Here is a 12,307-nt window from a genome sequence, read left to right on the forward strand (position 1 = left end):
ATTCATTCAGTTCAGGCCTAGCAAACTTTTTAACATCGTGACACGCACAAACTGGAAGTTTAGGAACGGATGTATGAGTTGCCCATTGGGGTGTTTTTCTCCTTCCAGAAGCTTCAGGAGGCTTTTCTGAAGCCTCCAGAGGACGAAAAACAGCCCAATGCGCAAACCGGAATTCCGTTCCCAAACTTCCAGTTTGTGCATTGGGCAGTTTTTCGCCCTCCGGGGGGTGAAAAATGACCAAAAATCAAGGCCAAAAATCAGCTGGCCAGCATGCACATGCGCGCTGGAGCCGACAGGGCAACACCTTGTGTACCCTCAGAAATGGCTCCACATGCCACCTGTGGCACATGTGCCATAGGTTCGCCTTCACGGCCCTAGGGAGTAGGTTCTTTCCCTGGAAGTTTTCAAGCAGAGTCTGGAATATCATTTAGTGGAGAAGATGCAATGACTCCTGCAGTGTGAAGGGGATTTGATTTGATTACCTCTTAGGTGTCTTTCCACTCTATGATTCAATGAAATTTTCTTAAGAGTGGAGTACGTTACCGACCCAACACAATCATCCAAAACTGTGAATGGATGTTTGTTGTATATATCATTGCAATTATTATCCTGAGGACAAGAACATACCTCCGAAGGGCACTGACATTTTTACTAGAGAAGAAAAAAAGGAAGCAATGCCTCTCTAAATCAGTTCTGTAGAGGTTTCGTTCATGTCCTGGCAGCTTGACTGGGCCCTATAGAGTGGGCTCATACATTTCTGAGAATGTAAGATTAAAAAGGAGGAAGCATTGTATTTCATGCTCAGAAAAAGAGAGTAAAGCAATGGGTTTTTTAATTGGAAAAAGGCCTCCTTCTGTCCATTGAACTCTATGAAAAACTAGAGCAGGAAGAAGGAGCCGAAGGTTTAATAAAAATGTAAGTTACATATTAAGAATATTAAGTGACTTTTTTAGATCAATTAGTATAGGTTTGATATATGTAAATATTTTTTAGTAATTTGAAGTCATGTGGCACTAACACCTACATCACCCCTTTAAATGTATGAAACAATGGTTTTAAATGGAATATATTAAGTAGGATTTCATGAGCAAACTAACCTGTGCAACATGCGCTAGGTTACTAAAGTAGCAGCATATTTTGTTGGTAAACGGTGATTAAAATCAGAATTTTAATTTTTCAATGTTTACTTGGAAAAAAAGACAGTAAGTATGGTAAACCCAAAATCTGGGGGGGGGGGGTGTTCTTTCATGTTTTTGGCTTTGTCCTATAAAGACAATATTGAGAAATAGTAGAGTAAGCAGCTGTCGCTCTACATAATATGAACTTCATATGCACTTTGTACTTTTTCTGTGTCTTAATGACTAGGCAAGCTGGCAATCACTGTACAGCCAATCTGCTTCTGTATTTGTATTAGGAGTAGAGAAGTAGACAACAGAGAAATTCAAACATAAATTCAATATGAGCAGAAGTATGAATATGAGCTACGGTAAGGACTTTTGACCAGGTAAAAACAGCATTCTTGTAACGTCATATAATTTACTAGATTTTAAGCAATCTAATGTCTTTTTCAGACTTTTTTCAGGGGAAATGCTTTTATATCAAGACTGCTAAAACTAATCCCTGTAGTTTTCTTGACAAGATTTCAGAAATAATTGGACCTTGTCTGCTTCCTAGAGCTAAGAGAGAGGGACAGGTCAAGACTAAGGCAGCACTGGAACTGATGGTCTCCCAGTTTCTAGCCTAATCCTTAATGACTGTACCAAACTGACTACAATCTTCATTATATTCTGCAGAACAATAACATGGATGATTGAATCAAATATTGCTGAGAACTCCAGGAAAAGTAACAGGGTGAAACAGCCTTGTGCCCAACCTTTGGGCACCAGCGACCGGTTCTATGGAAAAAGGATTTTCCGCAGATTGGAGAGGGTGTGATTTCACGGGCTACCAGCATCACACAGATGGGACTTTGCTTGTTTGCACAGCTCAGTTGCTGGTATACCATGGACCAGTGCTGGTTCACAGATCAGGGGCTGGCTACCCCTGTTCAAGAACAAGTTGTACACTGAAACTGCAGGACAGTATAGATAAACAATATTACCCCCCCCCCCCAAAATAAACCTGAAGTTGACTGAACTGCACCAGTGTTTTATCAACACATTTGCTCTAATTTTATTCATTCATTCATTCATTCATTCATTCAGTACATTTGATTGATTGATTCATTGACTGATTGATGTAGCCACTACCACCTTTTTAAACATAGACTAAACCACATAATCTCTTAACGAAGTGCCTGTACCATTTTTGACAAATTTTTGGCAATAAACATTTAGTACCAAGATGGGGGGGAGCACATGATTAACTTTATTTATTTCAATTATGAACATTAATACATGAAACCAACAATTTTAGTTATGAAGCATTTTAGGGAAATTATTGTAAGCTTCCAAACAATTTTAAACTCACTTCTATTAAAATTACTTTTCTATCTGAATTCAATTATAGTATAGTTTTCTAACTAAACTTAGAAACTCAATGTCATTATCCCTTTTTCTAAAATAATTTCAAATATCTTTTCACGTATTAAATTCAGCAATGAAAAGCTGATACTGAAAATGAGAAACCATGAAATGTTCACAGTGAATTCTGAATTTTATTCCTGTATTTTTAAAGAATCTGATGGTGAATGCATTTTAATCTCCAAGTACTGATCTAGTATGCAAAATTACTCATCGAACACAATGAGACTTAACAGTATTTTAAGATTACATATTAATTGTTAATTTGAAAACAAAACTGAAGCCCAGTCAAAAAGTTGCATCTTATCCTGTTTATTGCTTCCTTTGTTACCTAAATAGTACTAATATGAAATTATTCCATCATTCAGAATGCATTTTTAGTGTTACATATGAACTGGCACTTCACATAGACTAAACAAATGGATGACATTTCATCTATACACATCTTGACCATGTCAGCTGCATCCAGGCCACATCTGAAGTTACTGAGTGTATTCACTTAAGAAACATGTATCTTTTTTTTAAAAAAAAAAGATACAATATAGGCAGCTAATTTTCAGTTCATAAAGGAAATACTTGAAATATAGAACTATTTTATTAAATAGGAATATATAAATAACCATCCCTTTGCCAATAAAACAATTCAATTTAGTAAACTATGGGCACCTAATGTAAACATTCAGAAGCATGATAATTTATTTATTATTGTTATATGCATATGCCACTTACCTACCAGTAATCCTGGACAATTTAATAGGGCATAGAAAGCATAAATGGGCGATACAATTTGAAACTGTTTATAAGAACAATAGCAATAGCATTTAGATTTATATACCTCTTCACAGTACTTTACAGCCCTCTCTTAAGCAATTTACCGAGTCAGCATATTGCCCCCAACAATCTGGGCCCTCATTTTACCAACCTCAGAAGGATGGAAGGCTGAGTCAACCTGGTGAGATTTGAACTGCCAAACTGCAGGCAGCCGGCAGGCAGCAGAAATAGCCTGCAGTACTGCATTCTAACCACTGCTCCATCACAGCTCTTTTTTTTACAATATACAAAATCCACATATTGCACAAAAGGCAGAGCAATAACAGGTATCTCCAAAGTGAACAGAAATTGTTCTTTCTTTTTCTAGCACCCTTCCTATATAATGGTTCCCTTCCAAGGTCGCAGAACAGTTTGCTAATTCCCAGTATTTCCCAGTTGAAGGTAACCTTTTCATCAGTCAAAGCATTAATTCCTATATAGTATTATCTAATAATATCGAATAATAATAATAAAGTCACCCAGAATCATCATTGCCACCCAGAGATAGAGAAGTGAGCAGGCTTATAAGTAAGTAAGTAAGTAAGTAAGTAAGTAAGTAAGTAAGTAAGGAAGGAAGGAAGGAAGGAAGGAAGGAAGGAAGATTCAAAAGGCAAAAAGTTTATTTGTAATGTTCACTTAGTACTGGCTGCCAACTCCTTAAAGCAGCTATATCTTTTCCCAAGATGGCATGGCCACAGTATGATCCTGAGAAAAGATGTATGGCAAAAAAAATTGCCATCAAAACCAAAGTACTACATACCCTTAATTCCACTCATTCTGGATACCACATTTTTAGGATATGAATTAACCAAAATTAGAACTAATATTTTTGTATCATATATCTATTAAACCTATCATAACAATTGTGTTGTGAGGAGTTTTGTGTTTAAAGCTAGCAAACAGAACTATTGCCTGATTTTATTTTTACTGAAACAGATACAATTTAGAAATAATTACATAATTCCTGACTGCAGCAGCAAATTATATTGTAGCATTGGAAAAGAACACTTAAATCTACCTATCACTCTCTGTATCCTTATGGAGATGCTCTGTATCCAACTTGCCATCATCAAATGTATATTAGGCAATTAGGACTCAGTAAACTTGTTTTGCTATGTGCCTACATATCCCTCCAAAAGGTAGAGTTACAATTCATTGTTCATTGTTCTATATATGCTTTTAAGTATTCAGTTTTAATCTAAAGTAACTAGATTAAACAATGTCATAAAACAAACAGACATCAAAATGAAGAGATTTAGGCAGCTCAAGTGATTGAGTCAAGTTAGATTTTACCCAAAAAATGCAACTACAGCTTAAAAGTAACAAAGAATTTTGGGATAAACTGCTCTATTACTTTAAACACACTGAACAACACAAACAGAACCCACCTATTCTACTGTGTTGAAATTCATTTTATTTTTATTTTTTAAAACCTGGATGCTTCCTGATGCTTCAAAAATACATAGGAAAAAAGCATACACTATAAATATTCTAAGCACTAAACCCCAGAAGAGGTTAGTGATTTTCTTCCCCAACAAATGACTCAATCCCATCAAGATTTTGAATTTAACCTTTTGCAGACTGTGAATTATATAACCAACTTGGCATGAGTCATCAAAGGCTCTTGAAATAAAGTACCATGCACAACCATGTACGTTTCTCATTCTATTAGCTATCACATATTGAAGAATATACTTGAATGCTTATATTTTCTAAGGCTACATACAAAATTATCAGGCCATTAAGCCTCATTAAATGCAGTGGGGCTTATCTGGGGCAGAGATGGATAGAACTGCACTATAACAACAGTTTTACATGCTTCTCGAATCCAGCAGTCATCCATTAATGGAATAAGGGTACCCAGACCAGTATAATCACACCTCCTTAGTTAACCCCAAACATCTTCCGACATCATATATTAGTAATTCTGCTTCCTCAGACAGAAAATGTCAAAGCACCAATAATCTGTCAGTTTTCCCAATGATGCAAAACCTCTTGGCCTAATAACTAAATAGCCTATGGTGAGACCCATATGGGACTGCACGTAATCTTAACACGTCAAACACCAGATCAAGACCTTTTTTTTTAATGTTTAATTTTTGGACAAAGCCATGGATGCATACTAGATTTTAGAATCTATATCCTTGATATCCCAAGTCCAAGCTTAGCAATAATGCAAAATAATACATCAGATCACCCTTCCTGAAATATATTAGGATTTCAATTCTCAGAGATCTCAGATCAAGAAAAATAAGCCAGCCTGCCTGGCTGGCTGCCTTTCTTCCTTCCTCCCCACCCCGCTTTTGAGGATGAACAGACAGAGGTATCCCACTCAAAGGATTCCCACTCATAGCAGAAGAAATTTCCCCTAGAGGAAAACAGGAAAACCACCTTCCATGACCCTTCCACTACCCAGTTTCATGGGCAAAATACCCAGCAGTCTCTTCATGCAGCCACAGAGCATTTGCATGCATGGTTATTTTCGGCTCCTCATTCCTCTAGTATTTATGCCCCTTATTGCCATTCCCCTGTCAGCCTGACTGCCAGCAAAAGAGCTCGACAGTCCTCAAGTCAGAGGTCACCGAGAGTTGAGCATGGCATCCATGGCCATCACGTTTCCGTGGAAAGGAGTAAACAGGAGGAAGAAAAGGAAGACAGAAAGAAAGGAAAAGTGCCGGAAGCCAGCTCTCAACCAAAATCACACAAGTATACTGCAGCCTCATTTACACATGCGGTAGGAGGAAGCAGGGTGGGGAGGGAGGTGGCAAGCGATCAAAGGAAAGGAACGGAAGGGGCTAAAGTAGTAATGTGTATGTATGAGCACTACTGATTTCCCCTCAGAGAAACGACTTGAGAGAGATCAGGAAATTAATTGTTTCCAGCAGCTTGGCAGGTCCTGGAGGCAGGTGCACCCCACCGGTTCAAGAGCTGCTGCCCTACTCACTACACCTTACAAATTCACCCTGAATTGAATTCGCTCTCTCTCCTCCCCCCCCCCGCCACCTCCTGTTTTTTTTCTTTTCATTTTATTGTTTTGCTTTAAGAAAAGGAGAGCCCGCACGATGCAGACTTTGGTCAGCATTACATTCCACAGCATCCCCCACGAAGCTGCAAAGCAGCAAGCGATCTTTCAATAACAGAGAGCCTCACTGAACCACGGCACACTGCTGTTGCCACATTGCAGTAGCGTATATCACTTGGAAACAACACGAGCAACACACTGCATCTTGAAATCTGCCTGCAGCTTCTTCCCGTTTGGCTAGGGAAGTGCACCTTTCCATTGAAAACAGAAACAGCCCCCCCCCCGCCTCCCCCACGAGCTGGAATTAATAGCTTTGGAGACCAGGAGTACCCTTCCTCTCCCCGCCTTCCCCACCGAACTGCATCTCCAGCACTACCTGAATTTATCAGAAAAATACCATCTGTCCATCTCTCCAGTCACTCCAAAGACTGCAACAGCCTGTAAATTCCAGTTGTCCATTCTTCGAGGTCACAGATAAACGCTAAAGAGCAGCAGTGACTCCCATCAATCATATAGAATGTATGATAGGAGACCTACTGATGTAAGCTAGTCACCAGAGAAAATACCCACTGATGACGCATATCCAGGCATAAAAATAGTTACAGGGCCCTCAAAGGGATTATTCAACAGCCTACATTTAGATATTCTTACCAGAGACCTAAAGTCAATTTGTTGCTTGTAGGTGGCAATGAAATGTTGGAGTTTTGAGCTTTTGTAGCACAGAACTAACTACAAATAGCTGGTTTAAAAAGTTGCAGCATTAAAAGTATTTCTAAATGTCTGGATACATTCAGAAGAATGAGACATGCTGGGTAGAAAATTCAACACATAGGGTTTATTTTTACCATATTTATTTTTCATTTATTAGTTTTTTTAAAATTTCATTTTCACACACATGTTAATCTGTTTACTACATACATTTTTTACACTTTCATCTCCTCCTCCTCCTCAGCCCCCCCTCACTCCAAAAAACCTTCACTGGCTGTATATGAATGAAAGCAACTTAAAAGCAACTGACTTCCCAGTTTTACAAAGCAATATCCTTTTAACAAAATGAAGAAAAGAAAATGAGTATTTATTGTCCTTATTTTAACAGAACGCTTGAGCAAAAAATCTGGATCAATATTTTGTAAATCATGAAGTATACAGTATATTATTTGGAGTGGGGTGGAATATATGTTGAAACACTTCTTGAGGATTCATTACTCTTTACTCTTCTGTGCCTCAGATTGACCTGGACCACAGATTCTAGCCGAAGGGGCAATTTTATTCCCATTATATTTGCTGCTTTCAATGATAATTATGTTTGCTACCTATATTTGCAACTATTTACACATCCTTGATAAAGTCAGGGATACGACTCAGCGATACCTCTAAGGAGCCAAATTTTCTTATCCATGAAGCAGGCAGCCCATGTGATGTGGTGATTAAGATGTTGAACTAGAAACATCAAATGCCACTGACCATTGGCTTACCTGAAGGGTCCTTTTCTGTGCACTGCGGGAGTCCAAGCAACGGGTTATATCAGTCTGGTTGCCCTAGGACTGAGGAATCTTTTTCCTTGGCCACGCCTCCTGGTGTTGCTTGGCCCAGAATTTTGAAGTGAAGACTGGAAGCATGATGAAGCAGTAAAGGAAAGTCCAAGTTGACATGACGATCATGAATCCCTGGACGGAGAAGCCACGGTGGGTTGGACTCTCCCGCAGTGCACAGAAAAGGACCCTTCAGGTAAGCCAATGGTCATTTTCCTGTGCACTGCTTGGAGAGTCCAAGCAACAGGACATACCCAAGTTATATGTCACTAGGGCGGGCAGAAGGTCAATCCTGGGATTCGGTCGTGGAAACAACCACCTGGAGAACCCACCTGCTGAACGAGGCTTCGGCCGAAGCATACATGTTCAATTTATAGTTCTTGACAAAGGATGATGGTGAAGACCAGGTAGCCGCTCTGCAGATGTCGTCAATGATAGCCTGGGTGGCCCAGGCAGCGCTCCTTGTGGAATGAGCGGTAATGTGTCGAGGTACTGCCCTAGACTGATGTTTGTATGCAGCTGCAATGCATGTTCTCAGCCACCTGCCGACCACAGAAGAAGTCACCTTCTTACCCAAGGAGCCTGGCTGGAATGACACAAAGAGGGCCTCTGACCTGCAGAAGTCTGCAGAGCGCTTGATGTATGTTAGATCTGGGCAACGAGAGAACAGACTGCGGACACGAAGTGACTTAACAGCTCTTTATTAGTAATAGTAGTGATCCAGCTTGCTCTGTGACCGGAGGGTTCCCCTTTTATAGTAATCGGGTACGCCTCTCGACCAATCAGAACGATACCTGTTTCCCGCTGTGGCAGCAGACCAGAGAGGAGACTTACTATGATATATGTTAATATCTAACACCCCTCCCCTCTTAGACGGAACATTGCGGTTAGTTATGTAGTCCTTAAGGTATGTTGGCGTTTGCCTTACTCGGGTGGAACGTCGCAGTTCGGGTTGGTCAGAAGTAGTTGCAGGATCGGTTGTTTTCTCTGTTTCGAGTTCGGGGGTTTTCCGGTTTTCATTGTTTTGGCGTTCGGGAGTTTGCTCGCGTACGTTGCTTGGGGGTTGTTCCGTTTCGCACTCGACCTCTTGTTCTGTCCTGGGCTCGCCAGTGTCGTAGTTCTCTGTGTTGGGGCTCTCGAGTGGCTGACCTTGCATTGGTATGTAGCTCTCGTCCTCGGCTCGTAGGTCTGAGTGCGCCAGACGACCCCTTATTTGATCGATGTGCCTTTTCCAATTCCGCCCATCTTCCAGTTCTAACAGATACGATCGTGGACCCGTGATGCCAATGACCCTTGCCGGCATCCACAATGTCCCCCCTGCATAGTTGTGGGCGTATACTGAATCCCCTATGCTAAAACTCCGAATTTTGCTTGTGGAGTCTGGGGGGGGGCTGTGGCAGAGTAATTAGGGTGAAGTCGGTCCAGGTGAGACCGTAGACGGCGGCCCATGAGTAGCTCAGCGGGGCTCCTACCCGTCGTTGCGCTGGGGGTAATGTGTTGGATTAATAGGTAATGGTCAATGCGTGTTTGCCAATCACCTGGACCCATCCTAGCGAGGGCCTCTTTTGCGAATCGCACCATTCTCTCCACCTGTCCGTTTGATGCCGGATGGAATGGCGCGACGAGGGCATGCCGAATCCCCTGACCTGCTAAGTACGTTTCGAATTGCATGGCCGTGAACTGGGGCCCGTTATCGGAGACCAGGAGGTCGGGCAGGCCATGAGTGGCGAAAAGTCGCCGTAGAACCTTAATGACTGCCTCTGCCGTGGTTGAAGTCATTAGGACTACTTCTAGCCATTTGGAGTATGCATCCACAACTATAAGGAAAGTCTGACCTTGGACTGGCCCTGCGAAGTCGATGTGTATTCGCGACCAGGGTGCTTTAGGCTTCTCCCATTCTGTGGCGGGCGCTTCCGGGGGTGCTGGTCTCGATTCCTGACATGGATCGCAAGTGGCCACCCATTCCTCTATCTCTTTGTCCATGTTTGGCCACCAAACGTAACTTCTCGCTAATGCCTTCATCCTAATGATCCCCGGATGCCCAACACGTAATGCATCTAACACATTTCTACGTAATGCATAAGGAATAACAACTCGATCCCCCCACAATAAACAACCTTGTAACACTGAGAGTTCGTCCCGTTTTGACCAAAACACTTTGAATTCCGGGCCCACGTTTCCCTTCGGCCACCCCCTCCAAACCCAAGTTTGAACTTGCTTTATTATATTGTCTTTAGAGGAGAACCTTGCAACGTCGCAGGAAGAAACCGGTCCTGAGTCTAAGCAGTCAATGAGCAACACCGGTACTTCGGGAGTGGGGTCTGGCAAAAGGTCCGGAAGTGGGCAACGGCTGAGTGCGTCTGCGTGTCCTAAAGTGGAGCCCGGTCGATGAATCAGCTTGTATGAGTACACAGCCAGGAAAACAGTCCACCTGGTCATGCGTGGAGAAAGGGAGACTGGAGTGGGGCGGTTTCCCGCCAAAAGTCCCAACAGCGGTTTGTGATCTGTAATCAGTTCAAAATCGCGGCCGTAGAGGTATTCGTCGAAACGTTTTACTCCAGCTACAGCAGCTAACGCTTCCCTGTCCATCTGGCTGTAGTTCCTCTCGGCCGATGAAAGAGTCCTGGAGTAGAAAGCGATGGGTGCTTCGTTTCCATTTGGCATCCTGTGGCTAAGGACTGCGCCAACTCCAAAGGGTGATGCGTTGCAGGTCAATACCAGCGGTAGGGTCTAGCTGTATTGGACTAACAGCAAGTCAGTGGTGAGCAGGCGCTTGACTGCGGCAAAAGCTGCTGCTTCGGATCGTCCCCATCTCCATGGTGTGTTCCTCTGGAGTAGTCGATGTAATGGTTCAGCAACGGTCGCCTTCTGTCTCAGAAAAACGCTGTAGAAGTTAAGTAGTCCGAGGAAGGCCTGCAACTCGGTCTGATTTCGTGGTGTGGGGGCGTCCTGGATCGCCTTAATTTTCTTTGAAGTGGGGTGTATTCCCTGACCATCGATTCTATAACCCAGGAATTCTACGCTAGGCACGTTAATTTGGCATTTTTCCTTTTTAAGGCGGAGACCCTTTTCTCTGATTCTGGCCAAAACAGTTCTGACTCTTTTTAATAATTGCTCCTCGTTTGCAGCGGACACCAAGATATCGTCGAAATAGGGGATGACTCCCGGTATCCCTTGCAAAAGCCGTTCCATGATGCTCTGGAACAGACCTGGAGCAATGCTCACACCGAATTGTAGCCGGTTGCATTTGAATGCCCCTCTATGCGTCACTATAGTTTGAGCCTCCGCTGTAGCGCTATCTACGGGCAACTGCTGGTAAGCTTGTGCCATGTCTAATTTAGCAAATATCTTTCCTGGCCCCAACGAGTGCAATAGGTGTTGTACTACTGGCACAGGATATGCGCTTTGTTGTAGCGCGACATTAATTGTGCATTTATAGTCCGCGCAGATGCGGACTGACCCGTCTGGCTTGACTGGGGTCACAATGGGAGTTTCCCAGCGCGCATGATCCACCGGCTCAAGGATTCCTTGCTCTACTAACTTATCTATCTCCTTATCTATTTTTGGGCGGAGTGCAAAAGGCACTCGTCTTGGTTTAAGTCGGATTGGCGCCACTTTGGGGTCTAGATTGAATGAGATTGGTTTACCCACATACTTACCAAGACCGGGGCTGAACACATCCTCGAACTCCTTAAAAATCTGCTCAGCGCTGCTGTTCTCCACGGTGTTGATTCCGGTGACTTCTAGCCCCAAAGCTTCGAACCAATCTAGTCCTAGAAGGTTCTGTAACGGTGCGCTGGCGATGGTCACGGGCAGCTGGGCTATGATGTCCTTGAAACGGATCTGGAATGTGCCTTGGCCCACGATGGGGACTCGGTTCCCCTGGTAGTCTCGTAGCAGGATGTCTGGAGCGCGTAGTTGGCTCTTTTTGAGGCTAGGGATAGCCTGTTTCATGGATGCCCATGAAATGATCGTCAGGGACGATCCTGTGTCAACTTCCAGCTCGCAAGGTGAGCCCTCCAAGAGGACTGTGACTTTCAGCTTTTTAGGCCGCTTGGTGCGGACCTGACTTATTGTGGTGAGATACGTTCGCAATTCCTCTCTCTGGGTCAACTCTATCTCATCATCTGTATCCTGAAAATACTCTCATTGAGCGTCTTGGTAGAACGCTCTCTCAGCTCTTTGTGAGTAATCTCTCTGGGAATACGCTCGCTCAGCTCTTTGTGTGTGATCTCTCTGGGAATACGCTCGCTCAGCTCTTTGGGGATTTTCTCTCTGGGTAAACACTTGTGGATTTCTCTCTGGGCGCCCTTTTTGATTTCGCCAAGCCCCTGGGTTGGGCTTCTGTTGGCGGTACGTAGGTGGCTGCCATGAGGCAGGGACTTCGCTCCAGCACACTCGTGCGATGTGCCCAAGTTTGT

The 12,307-nt window shown here is 43.0% G+C and overlaps 1 protein-coding gene across 5 annotated transcripts in view; it reads right to left on the bottom strand.

The window, feature by feature from the left end:
* Positions 1–12,307, bottom strand: part of HIVEP2 (HIVEP zinc finger 2) — a 159,099-nt gene that overhangs the window by 72,977 nt on the left and 73,815 nt on the right. The window contains exon 1 of one of the 5 annotated variants that reach the window (XM_081942642.1): positions 6,731–6,864. The exons of the other annotated variants lie outside the window; for them this stretch is intronic. The gene's annotated coding sequence lies outside the window, so the exon portion shown is untranslated. Of the gene's footprint in view, positions 1–6,730; positions 6,865–12,307 lie in introns of those variants that run through there. 5 annotated transcript variants of the gene reach the window in all.

This window comes from Natrix helvetica, assembly GCF_964273705.1.
Source record: "Natrix helvetica genome assembly, chromosome: 2".
NCBI classification, from domain to species: domain Eukaryota; kingdom Metazoa; phylum Chordata; class Lepidosauria; order Squamata; family Natricidae; genus Natrix; species Natrix helvetica.